Source organism: Mastomys coucha, unplaced genomic scaffold (assembly GCF_008632895.1).
Source record: "Mastomys coucha isolate ucsf_1 unplaced genomic scaffold, UCSF_Mcou_1 pScaffold21, whole genome shotgun sequence".
Classification (NCBI taxonomy): Eukaryota; Metazoa; Chordata; class Mammalia; order Rodentia; family Muridae; genus Mastomys; species Mastomys coucha.
Window position 1 is genome coordinate 64,931,311 of NW_022196904.1, and position 9,928 is coordinate 64,941,238.

The window sequence follows — 9,928 nt, forward strand, 5'->3', positions numbered from 1 at the left end:
CTGGCATAATGGGAGTGGAGGCCCTTGGTCCTGTGAAGGCTCAATGCCCCAACATAGGGGAATGCTAGGGTGGTGAGACAGAAGTGGATAGATGGGGGAGCAGAAATCATGTTTGAGTCCATTTTCTGCTAATTTTCCCTTAGAAAATCTTCATGAGGCAAAAAGGAGTGCTGATCTAAGTGCCTCCCACAGTATAGATGAATAAAGCTGCCAGTGCCTTGTGAAAGTTTGGGTAGAAGGCTTATTGGTACCTAAGTAGCTGACAGAATGTAGTAGAGCACTTGACCCTGACATCAGCCCTGCATTTAGCCTTGTCATATTGTGTTTTATGAGGATAAAAGGCTAGCCTGTGAGACACTTTAGAAAATTGGTGATGTTTCTGAATCCAAATGTGTGTGAGTGGGTTGTCAGTTTTCAGACTAGAACACACATAGGGACATTTTCATGTCTCTTCATCCTTTGGATGACACTAGAAATGGACTTGGTCTAAATGACATAAAACTGTAAAGTGGAGATTCTTAATCAGTCTGGATTCAAGACAGGCTCTGAAAATTGACATTGCTTCTGTTCCCTAAAGAAAGAGGACCTGTTAGTATATACTATCCACTGAGATTTTTCTTAACTTCTATGTTACTCACTTCTTCAAGTGCAGTTGCTACTTCCTGGAGATGGATGAGCGGGTGAAGCTAGTTTTATTATTATTTAGGTCTGATCAATGGATGTGCCCAATTTACAATCTTCAGGCCAGACTCATAAAGGTCATTGAGAGGTGAGAGTCCATCTGGGTAGATGAAACAGCAGTGTGGTTTGTTCTTCACTTTTTTCTTTGACAAAGGGAAAGTGCAGTAGGGAAAATGTATTCATTGCAATCAAATCCTGGACTTTTCCTGAAAGGAGCTCTTTAAGTCCACCACTCCTGGTATATAGCAAAGTGTTGTATAAGTGTACATACACAGTGCAGGGACTCATCCTGCCTCAGAAGGTTTAGAGCACAGAAATCCATTGGTATAGTGCAACTTCATGTTCCTTGTCTGCATATGTGACAGGTAAATAAATAGACAATTCAAGGAATTCATATTTTATCCATTAGAATTGAATTAAGTTCAGTTACAATGAGAACATGAGGACAGAAAAATATGAAAACTAATTTTCTTTCCAATAACTACTTAGAAGATTAAAAGGGTCCCATAGTGATACCAATTGTAAGTTCATTATGAAACACAGGAGGAAAATAATGCTAACATACACAGAAAATTATGAAGTCACAAGATGACATTTTCCAAGGAGATGCAGACGATGATGCAGGAGGGAATAGTCAACATCCAAAAGTATGTAGTCATGAATTCATCTGCAGATTCAGTGCAAGGATGATGAGAGTTCCAATTACAGATTTCATAAAAATCTTAGTTGCTTCTACCTGAGTGAGTAGTGCCCAGAATTATCCACGGACATTTAAAAACCAAGCTACCTCATTTATAAAGCCATTAATTACTGACAAAGCTACAGATTAAAAAAAATACTGTATCAACCTCAGATTTCAGAATCAGACCTATATCTTCTTGAAACAATGAAGATAGGATGATAACACAAATTCAATCTTTTTGTTTTGTTTTGTTTTGTTTTTCTTTGGTTTTTCAAGACAGAGTTTCTTTGTGTAGTCCTGGCTGTCCTGAAACTCACCCTGTAGACCATGCTGGCCTCGAACTCAGAAATCCATCTGCCTCTGCCTCCCAAGTCTGAGATTAAAGTCATATGCCACCACTGCCCGGTCACAAATTCAATCTTAAAGTGAGTGACTTATTTAATAAATAGAGTTAAAAAATCAATTGTTATATTTTCATAAGATTATCATCTTACCTAATTATATCTTAACTAAGTAACATTATAAAATCTATACATAGCATGAATATCAAGAAATAAGAAAATATGTCTTTAATCCTGAGATAACAAAATCCTAAACCTGATAAACCATTTTAAACATAATGAGGTATTTAAGTTCACAAATAAAAAAGACTTTAGAATTAGTAAACTAACTGGACAACATTGTACCAAATCCAGAAGTATGTCTATGCACTACAACTAAGCCATTAGAACATAAAATTTGAAAAATCATTTATGATTCTGTCAAAAAGAAACATCAACCACATCTGAAACTTTTCTCAAAACACCAGGAAGAGTCTGTAAACAGAAAGTATTGTTGAAGGATGTTAAAGATGACCTTAAAAATTAAGAGATGTACTATGCTCATAGACTGGATGACAGTGAGGATTCAAAAACCAACTTGGAGCATTTATGCTACTGTAAAGCTATGGTAATTGACAATATTTCTAGAGTTGATAAGTGGTCAATGGGACAAAATGTGTAGCCAGAAATAAAATTACTTTATATGATCATTTAATTCCTAACGTGTTTGCCAAAGCAGTCCAGAGAAGTATAGAGCACATTTTTAGTAAATAGAGTTAGAATAACTAACACGTGCTTAGCATAAATGAATACCAACTCTAATCTTGTGACAGAATTAATTTGAGATGAGTTAAAAACCCAAATGTAACTCTGAATCTATGATTCTTAGAGAAGATTATATAGGGAAATACTTTGTGATTCACTAATATTCTAATCTTTCTTAGGACAAAGTGTTATCTTTAAAGAAAAAATGTTAAATAAATTATCATAAATATCAAATGACTTATCACCAAATAATTTGATTAAGAAAAATAATAAAAGTGTCCTTTGCCTTTTGACAGTGTCCAAACCACTAACCAAAGAGTACATATGGAGGGACCCAAGGCTCCAGCTGCATATATAGCAGAGGATGGCCTTGTTGGACATCAGTGAGAGGAGAGGCCCTTGGTCTCATGAAGGCTTGAGGCCCCGGTGTAGAGGAATGCCAGGACAGGGAAGCAGGAGTAGGTGGGTTAGTGAGCAGGGAAAGGGAGGATGGGCTGGGGGGGGGAGGTTCAGAGGGGATAAAATTTGCAATGTAAATAAAGAAAACGTGTAATAAAAAAGGAAAAAAGAAAACTAATAAAGGGCTGGGGTGAAGATCAATTATAGAGTACAAACATAGTTTGGACAAGGCCCTGTGTTCAACTTCCAGCATCACAAAACAAACAAACCTAGTGAGAATTCTGTTCCTCAGAGAAAATACTCACAGTAAATGCACCTTACCAAAGATTATAATCTAAGATAAAAATGTCAAACAAGATTCCTAAACCTTTGTCAAAAAATTGTCAGGGCAAGATAAACAAATAGCCAGGGAACACCTGAAACACTAAAGTCACACTTATTTATCAACAAATGCAAATGGAAACCAGGGTGAAATAGATAGTATTCATGTCCTCCCAAAGGGTTAAACTAACAAGGACAAAACCAACTTGTTGAGAAACTCATTCAGATTGCAATTGTCTGTGGAGGAGGGGGCAAGTTATAGGTCCTGACAGAAACACACCGGAAGCAATTTTGGAATAATTATATTTTCAATCTTAGAAGTTAGATTACATAAGAAAACATTTGTTCATTTCATTGTTTAAGATAAGGGAGAATCCTATAAATAGTTAATAGTTTTTAGTGGAAAAAAATAATGCTGAAATATTTACTGGCACTCTGTCATGGGTACTTTGAAATGCAGTGATCAGGTAAGACCTACGGATAGTTAGAATGGAGAGATGAACAAATATAAAGTGATGCAAGCTTTGTAAAATGTTAATTATAGAATCCAGGTAAGATATAATTGATTTTTTCTACTGCAAAATTCCAGAACTCATGTATGTGAAATATTCTAGGCACACAAAGTTAAATAGCATGTGTACTCTTTCATTTATATACTCTAAGCAGAAAGAAAAAAAAGAAAGAAAGAAAGAAAGAAAGAAAGAGAGGAAGGAAGGAAGAAAGCAAGCAAGCAAGCAAGCAAGAAAGAAAGAAGGAAAGAAAGAAAGAAAGAAGGAAGGAAGGAAGGAAGGAGGGCTGGTGAGATGGCTCAATGGGTAAAAGCACTGTCTGCTCTTCTGAAGGTCATGAGTTCAAATCCCAGCAACCACATGGTGGCTCACAACCACTCATAAAGAAATCTGGTGCCCTCTTCTGATGCATCTGAAGAAAGCTAAAGTGTACTCATTTATAATAAAAAAATAAAAAAAAAAAGAAAGAAAGAAGGAAGGAAATAAAGAAAGAAGGAAGAAAGAGAATGAAAAGTCCTAGAGATATAAAGAAAAAGGAAAGACAAGTAGAAGATGATTTAAAAAGTTCTTCTAAAGGGTCTGTCTACAAAATGGCTCAGTGGATCATCTAGTGACCCAAGTTTGATTAAAAAATTTCCCATTATGGATGGAAAGAGCCAACTCCTATAAGTTGTCCTCTGACCTTCATGTGCATTAAATGAATGAATGATGAATGAATAAGCAGTAAATAAGTAAATAAATACAAAATGTTTTAAAGGAAAGTAATAGGGGAAATAAAATCATAATATATGTTCCTTTAACAATATATTCAAACATCTTTGTATAATTAATATTCAATGTAACAAAGTTAAAAGAATTAAGAAAAAATGTTCCTTATATATGAAAACTTTTATAACACCAACTGAATATAGAGCATTGCTACCACTCTTGCTTGCTTCACAGAATTTAAAGTAAGAGTGTTGCTGAAGACACCATTTCATACTTCAGACACAAGACTTGGGGGATTAAGCTAAAACAGACCTAGAAGCTGCCTACCTGGAGGCAACCTCTCAGTGTCAGGTGCTATATAAGATGCCAACAAAGAAAAGCACCAATAGTCCTACTTAGCTGCAAAGCCTATGGACCTCAACAATGACTAACCAGGCAAGATATTCCTCGATGGTACAATAGGTACAATTTATCTTAGGGAAAGCTAATAATTGTCTAAATGGACTTAGAAGGGAGCTCATGCCAATACTACAAACTTAGTCAATGTTACCTGTGTCTGAAGTTGTCAGAGACCCTAGAGGAAAACCTATTTCTGCCATTTTCCTAAACCAATATGATTTCTAACTGTGTTGTAAATACTTACCATTATACCCACAAGTAAGTAAAGCTTACCACCTGAAGCTTTAGGTTTCTTATCATCAAAAAAGCTAACTTTTGCTTGTGCCTTTTACACGGTGACTATTATAGAGACTCAACAACTAGTCAAAGTCTGTGACTGTAGGGTATCCCACCCCAGTTAGTACATCTACATCATATCTATACAACAAAGGCTCACTGAGATCTCAGAAAAGGGTACAGAAGACTTGCTGCATGAGAGAGTCGTCTAGACATGACAAGGAAGCTGCACCCATGAAATGTCATCATTATAGCTGACAGTACAAGTTAACGTGCTAAAACTGATGGGAGAAATCTCACAAGCAACACACACACACACACACACACACACACACACACACACACACTCCGAGTTGAAGACCTGAAATCAGTGGTTACCGAGTGAGAGGAATAATCAGTTTTCTCCAGTGACCAGCCCCCTGATAGGCATTGCAATTCTAAATGGTCATTTCTAAACATATGTATATATGAGCAACACTAAATGGACTCAGTAGCCTATATTATACTTTGTGTGTATATAGATGTAGCAATAATATTTAAAGAAGAAGAGGAGCTCATAAATTTAAGAGGAAGTAGGGGTAGACGGGGGTAATTGGAGGAAGTGGGGAGTGGAAGTTATGAAAAATGAAGTACAAATTTCTCAAAATTAAAATATTTAAATTTTAAACTGTTGGGAGGGAACACTGAAGATAATAAGGAACAAAAAAAGTAGAAAAATATGTATTTCAGACATCAGTAAAAGAAGGAAATCAGTCTAATCCAAAACCACAAAAATATGAAACATGCTCACAGGTGTTAGTCAAAAATGCTTACAACATCCGAATTATAATTCATACAGAAGGAAAAGTAGTAAGATAGCCTTTGAAATTGCAGAACTTCCAAGAGAAATAGACAAATGAATGAATAAATAAATAAACCATGAAGCTAACCAGGTGGAAAGATCTTGTCTTATTAAGTGAGCACATTCAAGTTATTCTCACAATTCTGTACCCATCACTGAAGTCATGGAGAGTGGAGGAATGGAGAACATGATCCTCTGGTTACCACAGAAAGCAGCAAATTGTAACAGAACATGAAATGTCTCCTGTAGGTATTGAATACTTCTGGTCCCCTTCTGTTTGACTACTTCTCTCCAGTTGACCAGGCTGTTTGGGGAGGTTACAGAATCTTTAAGAAGTAGAGCCTTCTTCAGGAAGTAAGTCATTAGGATGGGACTTGTGGGTTTTGTAGACAGGCTAGGCTTCTGATCTGGTTTACTTCTTGGTCTGGTGAGGTGCAGGGATGGACTCCCTGCCACATGTTGGCACTGTCGTGCCTTACCCCAGCAGTACACTGAAACCTTTCAAACTGTGTGTTACCTACTGCAATGCTTTTGTTCTCTGTAACAAGAGACATATCTCCTATTTAAATAAATAAAAATTCACTGCTTCTAGGTCCTGAATTTTCTTATGAAACTGACTAAATTCGATTAACTCTCAGATGAGTCAGAACACAGAAGGGCTGCAAATGAAGCTCAGTCATAGAGCAGTGAGGCCTAATAAGTCCTGAATTAGATCCACAGCACTGCAGTAAATAAGTTAATTCCAATTAAATGGAAAAATTACAGATGAAATGCATATTTCAGTATAAGAATTGCTTGAAGCCTTAATAAAATGTGACATGAAGCTAAACATTAAAAGATGGTGATTGAGAGCATCTAATCTTACCACTTTACCTGCTTTTGTTACTAAGGATTTATGTTTTAGTTGTGTGTGTATGTGTGTGTGTGTGTATGTGTGTGCGCGCGTGCACGCATGCATGTGTGTGATGTTTTTGATACTGAAGCTACAGCATTTATCAGAACCTCATTCCTTCTTATGAATATAACCCATTTTGTTCCTTTATTTTCTTACTGGTAGATATTTAAATTATTTCCCCTTTTTGGTATTATGAATAATGCCACTATACAGATTCTTGTTGAAGTTTCTGTGTAGTAAGTTTTCATATAATTTCTTTTAGCCAGTTCTTATATATTTATTCATAAGGGTACACATTTAGGTTTCAAAGAATCATACTAGACTCTTAGGGCTGGGATTTATATCCCATTATGCCTATATTTAGGTAGAAACTGGTATTTTTCACTTTTCCATTCTGTAAACTTATTTTTTACTTTATTATACTTACTTCCGTTTGTTAGATTTCATGATAAACCTCACCTGGGTCTTTTCCCATAGGTGTATCTTCTCATACACATTTCTAACCTGTCTTTGGAGGAGAGAGATGTTGTGATAGACAGTAAGGAGACACTTGTTATCATGTGAGCAGCGACTGACATCCATAATGCAGAGGCAAAGCCATGATCAAGTTGTCATCTCACAGCCTGGGTAAGGCAGACTGCAAGGAGCTATCCTGGAAGAAGAAATGTAAGGAAATTGTAGCTTTCTGCCAAGTGTTGTCTGCTCGCTGTTAATGGCATCCTATGAAAAAGAAAGTCAGTTGCAACCAGTGGGGAAGAAACCTCCTGGGGCATGGAACTTTGAGCTGAGCAAACTGCTCCAGCAGAGCAGGGGGCCTTGCTAATCCTGCCCAGCAGGACTTCATAATTGCTGTGGAACAGTGACTGATGGATGCCCTCATTATCCCCCTCCTAAAGGAAGAGCTCAATCATGGCCATCCCACTGTTTCTCCCTCATGGGGTTCTGGCAGCAAATACTTTCTCTATTTCTACATGTCACTGGACCATATGAAGCAGCATTTTGGCACTGCTAGAGAGTGCTGCTGTTCAACCCGAGACCCTGGACCTTGACCTACTTGCCTTACTTGTGATGTAATCTTAGGAGCAACGGGAGCAGTGAATCAAGAAAGGAAAGAAGGATGGGTATGGGTGCTAAGAAAAACAGTCATTTGATCTGGTTTTGACCTATTTTCAGCCTTGCCTATGATCTAATAGCCCTTCATATATTGAACATAAATATTTGTATTGAAATAGAGCGAAATCAGTTCTCTGCAACTGAAAACCAGTGACTGCAAATGTGAACTGGGAAAATTTGTACAGCCATTCTTGACCAGGATGTGAAATGCAGATGAAGCCCAGACCTAAGTTTCCAGAGGGGAAAGAAGAAAGAAAGAAGCAGCCTGAGAACCACAAGGCACGGCTGATCTGTTCATCTCAGGAACTTAAAAATAAGCAGGTTACATCTCTTTCCCTCCACCCTGCCCCTGTTCTACCAATTTAACTACAAATACATGGCCTTTCGTGTTTTTAAAATCTGAGTGCTATTCCATTGAAACCAAGGTGGGTTGGTACCCAGAGCCGGAGACCTCCCCTTTTCAGAGATGAAGAGGAGGTGTGTCTGTCAGAAGGGCTGTGTGAGGGAATGCTGGGAGGAGAGTGATTAGGATGTAAAGTAAATAAATAAATTAATGAATACACACATACATGTGTGTGTATGTATGTATGTATGTATGTATATATGTATGTATGTATATACCAAGCAGGCTATTCTGAAGTTATCCTTACTCCAGGTTTCTCATTCTTTCAGTCAAACAGGATTATTTCATGCATCACAGTCATTCCATTTATACTTGTAGCTACTACCCATCAGTCCTTTTTTCCTAGCATTTTCCACAATTGCTTTCTTTCAACCAAGAAAAAGAAGAAATGTTAGTCTTTATTTATTGTTATATCCATCAGCATCACAGTCTCCTGCTCATGGTAATGATTTTACAGCTCACTCCCTTGGGTTATATTTATCTTTTAATCCATCAGGAAAGTGAAAGTGAAAACTGTCACCTCAGAAAGTTGTATAAACCAGTGTTTTTAATTTTTCATATAGATCTGACTGCTCTTTGATTTTTCTTTGATTTCATATTTATTTTATTAGGTAGAATACATATAAATTATTAGGTAGGATACATATAAAAACTTATGTATTTTTTAAACAACCATACACTTACCAAGGCAGATTTAATGTTTATGGACTATCGCTTTGGCTAATATCTATTCCACAATGGCCTTTCATAACTACTGTTGCTAAATTGAAGATGGCTCACTTTCCAATGAACATGAAAGTTTCATTATTTCCAGTAGAATATACAGCTGCAAATCAACCTCTAATGGCACTTTGCCCAGGGATGATCTTTCTTCAGGCCCTGTGTGGACAGTGTGGCAGGAAAAACAGGCACCTATTTGATAATATCAGGTTGTGTTCCTCCAAGATACCTCCAATTTCTTCATCCCTTACTGTGATTCCCTTTGCTACCAAGATTCTGTCTCCCAGAAACATGTTAAACGTATGATAACTGTAGTGAGAAGTACAAGCTAGATGTTCTGCATTGATATGTAAAGAACAAAATACTAGCAACAAAGTCTATGAAAACCCCACTCTGTGCTGCCTCTTCCTTAATTTTCATTGCTTTATTCTCACACAGGTATTGGAGATTGATGTGACTCTTACTATCAAGTGTGTTCACTGTGGTTTTTTCTCTACTCTGTCCTCCTTACAAAGCTCTAGCTTTACCGGGACACTCTCTCATGTTCAGTGCTGTGGGACCAAAAAAGGCAGCCTATTTTCTGGTTGAGCTAGGTTTAAACTTCGGAGAACCAACAGATAACTCTGCAAGGAATGGAAGACCTATTTGCCATGCTCTCAGACACTAGGCTCCTCACAGAGGCCTCAGCTCCATAATTCTGTAGCCATCAGTCATGTAGGCAACACCCTAAGTCCCTAGAATTCTGTCTGGACTCCACCCTCATAGTTACCTGGCTCCTCCACACAGTTACCTGGCAATAGCCAGGTAGACCCGACCCACTATTAAAAGGGGCTGCTTCTCTCTCTCCCTCTCTCTCTCTCCCTCTCCCTCTCTCTCTCTCTCTCTCCCCTTCTCTC